Here is an 11,426-nt window from a genome sequence, read left to right on the forward strand (position 1 = left end):
TTTTTTTTTTTTTTTTTTAAAGAAATTTAATGCAAATCAGATTAGGAATATGATGGCAAAATTTGTGACTGTCATCAATCGTTCAAGTTTCTCCTCTAATGTTAAGATGGCTGTAGAAATTTTCCTTGGGCTTCTCAGTGACTATATGTTTGATTATTTTCAAATGTAGGAATTTGCCTTTGTTTCTCAGAGACCTGACTCTCTCTCTCTCTCTCTCTCTCTCACATACATTCACAATTTGTAGTAATGTCCCCTTTTTCTCTCTGGTGTCATTAATGTTTTTGGCAACCTCAATGGCCATTGAGGGACACTCTTTGTTTTATTGTTTGAAACTTTGAAGAGATCGCAGCCATCAAATTGAGAACTATTTAGAACATAATTGGTGCCCATTTCAGGATCTTATGAGCATGTCATAGCAATTTGCAGGCACTGTCCTCTCTCTTTAATATTTCTCAACTCAAGCTGGAGTCTTGTTTATTGATATGGTTGACATGTTTTTACATTTCAATTCTGGTGCTTGTTCTTTTTAAATGGGATTGAGATACAACGAATGGAATGAGTGGAATTTGAAGTTCTTCTCTCATTTGACCAAAAAAAAAAATCCAAACAAAATAAACTCATCCAACATTCCAACCCAATCTTCAATATTATATGATTATATATATATATATATATATAGTTAAAAATTCATCAGCTAACATATGGTTAATCTTATGGTTCGAATTCATCTCTCCCTTACTCCTAGGCTCAAATATTTTATGTACGAAAATATGTTAATTGAACTATAAGACTTTTGACTAATATTATACAATTTAGATGTGACTTGTAGGGTTAGGATTTGTGGCCCAAGCCCAAAACAATGAATTTGTAGAGTATGGGTGAAAGAGCTAGGTTAAGTATGGGATCAATAACAACGCATTACAACCTTCAAGCACAAGCCAACGTGAACTTACACGTAAAGAATGGATATTCGAAGAGCTATATTATTGATTATCTGATGAAGACAGATCTTAGGGTTACAGTCAAGTTCTTCCTCTCTCTTTATTTTTTTTTTTCTTTTCCCCCTTACTTTAGGAGCTTCCATCCTGTATATAACCTCCCTTCTCCTTATCTCCATCGTCCACTTGTACCCCATACGTAAGTCTACTTGAGTATATGTCATGTCAAGCATCTCCTTTAACTCTGTGTGAGTGAAGGTAGGTGAGGATACACTGTTCAGGGGTCTTCTCCACATAAATGCGGCCAGAAAAGTTGCTGCAGAGCATTAAATACGGTGGTAGCAGCTTTCCCTTTTAGATATTTCTTCATCTTTATCGTCTCTCAGTATACTCAGAGTTTATCTTGATCAGGAAGAGTCCTCGGAAGATCATCTTAATTTTTTATTCGTTCAATTGATCTATACATTTCACGTCAGAGGAATATAACATCTTCGGACAGAAGATGACCTCTTTGGATTGTAATCACTCTTCCTTCTGAGGGTCCCACTTCCAGATGGGCTTTGTTCTTACCACCTCCTTCTTCTCGGTCGCATAGTAGTCCTCATATGGGCTCTCGGCCCACTATGTTGGATTGGCCCCTTTTCCCCCCACATGACTCATATTGAGTAAATAGATGAGATATGGGGGCTCATATAAAGACAAAATTAATGGCCCTAACAAATGTCATAATACCAGGTGTATTAGTGTAAATAATCTGGACGCTACAGATTCCCTTTTTTTTTCCTTTAATATTAATATCCTTTTGGATTAGTGGACCCTTCATATTCTATTTCAATATTCAGTCAATTAAGTTTTTTAAAAAAAAACATAAACAAATAAAAAAATAAAAACACCAACTTTCATAGGTTAGTGGGTCTACTTTTTCACAATGTGGAGTCTGATTGTATGAGTTCTCACTTCTGATTGCGAAAGGAAAAGGACAACTAAGATAAAATTTCAGGAAACGATGTTTGAAACCACCAAACAACAGTCATTTTCACCCCATTTTCATTTTTCGTTCCCGTTCCCAAATGGACCCTGTTTTGTTTTTAGAAATAAATGGACTCTTTGATATATGAAAATTAGTGAACAAATTTTTCATCCAATGTAAACCATGATACATTTAAAGAGATTTTATATATTATTATATATACACTAGTGGTAGAGTCAAAAAAGTTGATGACCCTAAACAAATATTTTATTTCATAAATTAATAAAATTATGTCTTACGCTCTTCCATTGTACTAAAATAATTTATAATTGAACCTAAATCAAATTTTTTAACCATCTCTTTAAGTACATGGTTAAACAATCACTCAAAAACTTATTTAATAATCTTAAATTCTGTATTTATATTGCGACTAAAGTTTCTCTCCAAACTAGCCAAAGTTTCTCTCCAAACTAAACTAGTTTGGAGAGAAACCCTTCAAACTTATCATATATCTCTTTTTTGGGTGTGAATTTTGAAAATTTAACTGTTAAATTTCATGTTCTTTATATTCTTAACATGCATATCAAATTTCTTTCAAATCGGTTATTATTTACTATTCGATCAATAAACTTATTTTTTATACCCAATTTTAGATCATAAAAAACTTGAAATTTTAACATTTGTTTGATAACATAGCAATTGATCTTTGGTCTTCTTGAAATTTTGCAAGCATGAATGATATAATAAGAACATGCAATCTAACGGTTAGATTTTCAAAATTCACATTCAATATAAAAATAAATGATAAGTTTGAAGAGTTTCTCTCCAAACTAGTTTGGAGGGAAACTTTGTTCTTATATAGCCTAGTTTTGAGATAAACTCGACAGATTTCATCTAGTTAATTGGTAGTCATAATTTAGGATCACATTGGTAGTAGCTTCTAAGTTTTGAATATTTTTTTCTCTTAAAATATTCATCAATTATGGATTATATTCCCATAAATTATCCACATTTTAGAACTTAAATATTCAATACTTCACACAATATATTACAATTTACAACACTTTCTATTATATCTTATCACAACTAGCTCTACCATACAAGCAAGAGAGGCCGTCGCCTAAGATCCCAAATAAAAAAAGACCCTCTAATTTTAACCAATAAAGCTATTTCTTTTATTTTATGAAGGAAAGTTTATGAATGAAAGTTTTATTATTATTTAAGATATTTCCAGTTTAAAACAAAGTTACCGATTATCTGATTTAAGTTAAAATGATTATTTTGTAATAAGAATACATATATATTGATTTTAAACAATCAATATCATATTTGGTGACTTTGTAAGAAATGAAAGAAATTCAATCCGACAACCAATCTTCAATATTATATGATTATATATATATATATATATATAGTTAAAAATTCATCAGCTAACATATGGTTAATCTTATGGTTCGAATTCATCTCTCCCTTACTCCTAGGCTCAAATATTTTATGTACGAAAATATGTTAATTGAACTATAAGACTTTTGACTAATATTATACAATTTAGATGTGACTTGTAGGGTTAGGATTTGTGGCCCAAGCCCAAAACAATGAATTTGTAGAGTATGGGTGAAAGAGCTAGGTTAAGTATGGGATCAATAACAACGCATTACAACCTTCAAGCACAAGCCAACGTGAACTTACACGTAAAGAATGGATATTCGAAGAGCTATATTATTGATTATCTGATGAAGACAGATCTTAGGGTTACAGTCAAGTTCTTCCTCTCTCTTTATTTTTTTTTTTCTTTTCCCCCTTACTTTAGGAGCTTCCATCCTGTATATAACCTCCCTTCTCCTTATCTCCATCGTCCACTTGTACCCCATACGTAAGTCTACTTGAGTATATGTCATGTCAAGCATCTCCTTTAACTCTGTGTGAGTGAAGGTAGGTGAGGATACACTGTTCAGGGGTCTTCTCCACATAAATGCGGCCAGAAAAGTTGCTGCAGAGCATTAAATACGGTGGTAGCAGCTTTCCCTTTTAGATATTTCTTCATCTTTATCGTCTCTCAGTATACTCAGAGTTTATCTTGATCAGGAAGAGTCCTCGGAAGATCATCTTAATTTTTTATTCGTTCAATTGATCTATACATTTCACGTCAGAGGAATATAACATCTTCGGACAGAAGATGACCTCTTTGGATTGTAATCACTCTTCCTTCTGAGGGTCCCACTTCCAGATGGGCTTTGTTCTTACCACCTCCTTCTTCTCGGTCGCATAGTAGTCCTCATATGGGCTCTCGGCCCACTATGTTGGATTGGCCCCTTTTCCCCCCACATGACTCATATTGAGTAAATAGATGAGATATGGGGGCTCATATAAAGACAAAATTAATGGCCCTAACAAATGTCATAATACCAGGTGTATTAGTGTAAATAATCTGGACGCTACAGATTCCCTTTTTTTTTCCTTTAATATTAATATCCTTTTGGATTAGTGGACCCTTCATATTCTATTTCAATATTCAGTCAATTAAGTTTTTTAAAAAAAAACATAAACAAATAAAAAAATAAAAACACCAACTTTCATAGGTTAGTGGGTCTACTTTTTCACAATGTGGAGTCTGATTGTATGAGTTCTCACTTCTGATTGCGAAAGGAAAAGGACAACTAAGATAAAATTTCAGGAAACGATGTTTGAAACCACCAAACAACAGTCATTTTCACCCCATTTTCATTTTTCGTTCCCGTTCCCAAATGGACCCTGTTTTGTTTTTAGAAATAAATGGACTCTTTGATATATGAAAATTAGTGAACAAATTTTTCATCCAATGTAAACCATGATACATTTAAAGAGATTTTATATATTATTATATATACACTAGTGGTAGAGTCAAAAAAGTTGATGACCCTAAACAAATATTTTATTTCATAAATTAATAAAATTATGTCTTACGCTCTTCCATTGTACTAAAATAATTTATAATTGAACCTAAATCAAATTTTTTAACCATCTCTTTAAGTACATGGTTAAACAATCACTCAAAAACTTATTTAATAATCTTAAATTCTGTATTTATATTGCGACTAAAGTTTCTCTCCAAACTAGCCAAAGTTTCTCTCCAAACTAAACTAGTTTGGAGAGAAACCCTTCAAACTTATCATATATCTCTTTTTTGGGTGTGAATTTTGAAAATTTAACTGTTAAATTTCATGTTCTTTATATTCTTAACATGCATATCAAATTTCTTTCAAATCGGTTATTATTTACTATTCGATCAATAAACTTATTTTTTATACCCAATTTTAGATCATAAAAAACTTGAAATTTTAACATTTGTTTGATAACATAGCAATTGATCTTTGGTCTTCTTGAAATTTTGCAAGCATGAATGATATAATAAGAACATGCAATCTAACGGTTAGATTTTCAAAATTCACATTCAATATAAAAATAAATGATAAGTTTGAAGAGTTTCTCTCCAAACTAGTTTGGAGGGAAACTTTGTTCTTATATAGCCTAGTTTTGAGATAAACTCGACAGATTTCATCTAGTTAATTGGTAGTCATAATTTAGGATCACATTGGTAGTAGCTTCTAAGTTTTGAATATTTTTTTCTCTTAAAATATTCATCAATTATGGATTATATTCCCATAAATTATCCACATTTTAGAACTTAAATATTCAATACTTCACACAATATATTACAATTTACAACACTTTCTATTATATCTTATCACAACTAGCTCTACCATACAAGCAAGAGAGGCCGTCGCCTAAGATCCCAAATAAAAAAAGACCCTCTAATTTTAACCAATAAAGCTATTTCTTTTATTTTATGAAGGAAAGTTTATGAATGAAAGTTTTATTATTATTTAAGATATTTCCAGTTTAAAACAAAGTTACCGATTATCTGATTTAAGTTAAAATGATTATTTTGTAATAAGAATACATATATATATATATATATATATATTGATTTTAAACAATCAATATCATATTTGGTGACTTTGCAAGAAATGAAAGAAATTCAATCCGACAAGTTTGGTAATATTATTCTTATAAGAAAAAGGGAGAATAATTATTTTCTTACAAAGAGAGTATAAGATATTATTATAAATAATATAAAATATTATGCATGAAAAGATGTTCTCCTATCTGAATATTTATAAAATGAAATGAATTGATTTACATGCATCCTTATTAAATTCTTATATATCTTACCTTTACTAAGCTGTGTAGCTCACATCTTCTACTCTTTCAGTCAACAGGTTTTATTTTGAAGCAGAATGAGCCTTAGTCAAGTTTTAGAAGGAGCTGGTTTTAGTTTTATATGTATAGATCCTAAATTAGCAATATGATGTTAGTTTTGTAAGATGGTGTATTTTAGGATCTAATGAAAATTGTATACCTCAAAGCATTAAGAGATGTATTATGTGGAATTTAGAATTTGAGTAATTAGTAGATTTTTTTATTCTTTAAGTACAGTGTAGATGTTCTGATTGTCAAGTGAAAAGTTATATCTCTTAAGTAAAGAAACAAGGATTTGAATAAAGAGGGAAGCTTTTGTAAAAAGTTTTGTAATAGTTAAGTTGGTTCTTGTTAATATCAGGTTTAAACTTGATATTAGCATACCGGTCATGGTCATAAATCCAGATATCAGGTTTGGGGCGTCACAACTGGGCCCTCTTGAAGCAGAGTCGAAGGTTGTTGAAGTTGGGTTACAATTTGCTAAGTAGCTTGGAATTTCTGATTTCACAATTGAGGGTGATTCACTAATTGTTTCTAGGGCATTGAGTCAAATTTCCTCAGTTCCAGCCTCAATTGATGCAGTGATTATGGGCATTAGATCAGCTGCTTTGGAGTTCCACAATGTCTATTTCTCTTATATGAAATGTAATGCAAATATTCCAGCTCATTTGTTAGCAAAGTATGCCAAGGCATAGTTCATCAGTGTGTGTGGATGGGAAATTGTCTTAATTTCTTAGAATTAGCAATTCTTCATGATGTAAACTCTATTGTTGTTTAATTAATATAAAGTGCGTGCTTTCCTATCCAAAAAAAAAAAAAAAAGATGTGACTCATATTGAGTAAATAGATGAGATATGGCCCATATGGCTCATATAAAGAAAAAATTAATGCCCAACAAATGTCATAATACTAGGTGTATTAGTGCATATAATCTGGACCAGTGCCGGCTCAAGGCATAGGCAAGTTGTGCCTAGGCCTAAGGCCCCACCAAAAAATAAATTTTTCCTTAAGAAAAAAAGCCCCACTTTTCATAGATAAAGGCCCAAATTTTTATAAAATTATATATACATTTTTTAAAGATTGTACATTTTTTTTATTAGTGATGTTAAGGATATTACAAATTTTACTATTAACTTACAAATTGCCATGTTATTAATCACAAAAAGTGATATAAATATTCATTAGTTAAATTGATGAAGTTCATCAATGAGAGACCATATCACATTATATTTTGAACATTTTATAGTACTTTTAATTAACACATTTTTCTTTTTCATTTCTATTAAGACTCTCAAAGTACGAGACCAATAGAACCTTAACTCAATTGAAACCCTAAAATATTTCAAAAAGATGTTGCAAATGTGTTAAATCATCAATTATAGATTAAGCTCTCCTAATAGTTTGAGACTTTGATTTTTGTAAAATAATATCCTACAAAGCCATACACCAAATAATATCTATCTAAAATTAAAAATTAGATTACAATTTTATTTAACTATGCATCGTCTTATATCCAAAATAAAGTATCTTTTTTAATCGCAATATATTTTTATTTCTTTTTATTAATATTTATAGGTTCAACTATGATATTCAATTCTCTAAATGAAATTAACATTAATCTAGTTGGCATTATTTATGTACTTAATGTATTAAATTAACCTTAATTTGATTAGTATTAAATAATTTTGTTTAATTAATATTTACATATTAAAGGTCCCGCATAAATTTTTCACCTTAGACCCTAAATTATGTTAGGCCGCCCCTGATCTGGACCCAACAGATTCCCTTCTTTTTTTTTCCCCCTTTAATATTAATATCCTTTTGGATTAGTGGACCCTTTGTATTCTATTTCAATATTCAGTCAATTAAGTTTTTTTTAAAAACATAAACAAATAAAAACACTAATTTTCATAGGTTAGCGGGTCTACTTTTTCACAATGTGGAGTCTGACTGTACGAGGTCTCACTTCCGATTGCGAAAGGAAAAGGACGACTAAGATAAAATTTCAGGAAACGATGTTTGAAACCACCAATGACCAAACAACAGTCATTTTCACCCCCATTTTCATTTTTCGCCCCCGTCACAAATTTAAGGTATTCATTCCCGTTCCCAAATGGACTCTTTTTTTTTTTATAGAAACAAATGGACTCTTTGATATATGAAAATTAGTGAGCAAATTTTTCATCCAATGCAAACCATGATACATTTAAAGAGATTTTATATATTATTATATATACACTAGTGGTAGAGTCAAAAAAGTTGATGACCCTAAACAAATATTTTATTTCATAAATTAATAAAATTATGTCTTACGCTCTTTCATTATACTAAAATAATTTATAATTGAATCTAAATCAAATTTTTTAACCATCTCTTTAAGTACATAGTTAAACAATCACTCAAAAACTTATTTAATAATCTTGAATTCTGTATTTATATAGTGAATAATGTTTTTCTTCAAACTAATTTGGAGAGAAACCCTTTAAACTTATCTTTTTTTTTTTTGTGAATTTTGAAAATCGAACCGTTGAATTTCATGTTCCTTATGTTCTTAACATGCATATCAAATTTCTTTCAAATCGATTGTTATTTACTATTCGATCAATAAACTTATTTTTTATACACAATTTTAGATCACAAAAAAACTTGAAATTTTAACATTTGTTTGATGACATAGCAATTGATCTTTGATCTTCTTGAAATTTTACAAGCATGAATGATATAATAAAAACATGCAATCTAATGGTTAGATTTTCAAAATTCATATTCAATATAAAAAAATAGGAATAATTATACTTTGCCCACTTGTAGTTTGCCTCTAATTCTATATGCTCACCAGTGATTTAAATTTTGACACTTTGCCCACCTGTAATTCTGACTGTGAGTGCTCCGTAACTCACCTCAATGTTTTCCGTTACTCTAACACCAAATAAGTAAAAAACGCATCTCAAAACGGATCAAACAACCAAAAAAATAACAAGAACATACCCAAAACACAAAAATCAACAAAATCAAGTTTAAAAATTTTGATGCTTTTCACATGAATATTCTCACCAGACTAGTTTTAAATTTGAAATTTTCAGATGCATATGTTATTAATAGTAGATCTGAGCTGATTCTAGACAAACTTGATATAAAATAAACTGATTTGGTTCAGCTTGTATCAGAACTAAACTAATTCCGAGATTTTCCAAGCACCCTGCACTATCCTCACTTGAAAATAAAGTGAAGAGACACGGTGTTTCAAAGTGCATATAGAGCAAGAAATTAATCTGAAAAATATAGAACGTTCCATACCAGCTTCCATCATCAGTAGCTGATTGAGTGCATCTATCAAATCCATTAAACAGGATGATTTCTTTTGGATATCATCAATTGATGATGGATCTATGCGCACAATTTCTTTTATTTCCCTTATCCAATCAGAGACAGCCTCCTGCAAACAACTCTTAATCTTTGGATATCCTTTTCCAAATGTGCCGACTAAAAACTTGGACCATTGCGCCTTCGCTTCCATTATTTCACAAAAGGACAGTAATAGATAAATAACTTCTTCCGAAGTCTCTACCTATCTCTTTCTTTTCAAGCGCCATAGATTGCCGCTTTTCACGTGGCAATATCTTAGAAGTTCTGTGTGCAGTCAAAAACAGTTCTTTGAGCTTTGCGCAAAATGAAATCATCTATGTATACAATTTTACTGTACAGATCAGAGAGAGAAGGTGGGTAGTCAGACGGAGAAAAACTTGAAAAGTCACTGTTCTTAGCTGAAACTGAGAGTAGTTGAGACTTGAGATCTGTGATTTATTTGTGCTTGTTGAGATTGTTTGTCCTGGGTTTGTGTTTGTTGATTTTTGTGTCTTGGGTATGTTCTTGTTATTTTTTTGGTTGTTTGATCCGTTTTAGGATGTGTTTTTTACTTATTTGATGTTAGAGTAATGAAAAACATTGAAGTGGGTTACAAAGCACTCACAGTCAGAATTACAGGTGGACAAAGTGTCAAAATTTAAACCATGGGTGGATATATAGAATTAGAGGTAAACCAGGTGGACAAAGTGTAATTATCCCAAAAATATATGATAAGTTTGAAGGATTTCTCTCCAAACTAGTTTGGAGAGAAACTTTATTCTTATATAGCCTAGTTTTGAGGTAAACTCAACGGATTTCACCTAGTTAATTGGTAGTCATAATTTAGGATCACATTGGGTAGTAGCTTCTAAGTTTTGAATTTTTTTTTTCTCTTAAAATATTCATCAATTATGGATTATATTCCCATAAATTATCCACATTTTAGAACTTAAATATTCAATACATCACACAATATATTACAATTTACAACACTATCTATTATATTTTTTCACAACTGACTCTACCATACAAACAAGAGAGGCAGTCGCCTAAGGCCCCAAATAAAAAAATGCCCTCTAATTTTAACCAATAAAGCTATTTCTTTTATTTTAATAGTTTTGCCAAATTTTTGGTATCTATAGACTTTCTCCAAAAAAAAAAAACTAAGTAGTTCATGTTAATTAATAAATTTGCATCTAAAACAAGAAAATAGAGTTTACGCAATATTTTTAAAAAAATTAAGTCATTTTTTAATATATAAAATGTCTCAATTTATTTTTCGCCTGAGACCCCTAAATGCATCACAGGTGCCCTGTATCTTATATTATATATTATTCTTATTAAATAAACTCAACCACACTATTATTACTATTATATATATTGGGTCCGTTTGGATAGCACTTATTGTTGCTGAAAGTTGATAAAAACTGATTGTTGCTGAAACCACTATAGCAAAATAATTTTTAAATGTGTGAATAGTGTTGTGAGACCTATTTTTAATATTAAATAGTGCGTGAACAGTGCACGCACAGTACATGCACAGTAAATTTTTGCCCCCAAAGTCAACAAGTGCGGCCAAAAAAAAAAAAAAAAAAGGAGAAAACGCAGAAGTGAAAACGTGCTGTGACTAACCGAGCTATCCAAACTGCCACAATATATTACATATTATATAATTAAAGTCATATACAATTACTTTTCAAAAAAAAAAAAGTCATATACAATTACACAAATATCCATTCACCTGAAGTGTTGAACAGCACTAAAAAAGGTAACTTGCTTTTTAACCACACATTCACCTAATGGCTTTTATTATAAAAAACAATAACAGTGCAAAACAACATAAAACTGAGAGATAGCAAGAAAGAGAGAGAAAGAGAAAGAGAAAGAGAAAGAGAAATAAAGATACTTTTTTTTTTTTTTTTGGTGTTTTGGGG

Source organism: Quercus suber, unplaced genomic scaffold (assembly GCF_002906115.3).
Source record: "Quercus suber isolate HL8 unplaced genomic scaffold, Cork oak 2.0 scaffold_10, whole genome shotgun sequence".
Classification (NCBI taxonomy): domain Eukaryota; kingdom Viridiplantae; phylum Streptophyta; class Magnoliopsida; order Fagales; family Fagaceae; genus Quercus; species Quercus suber.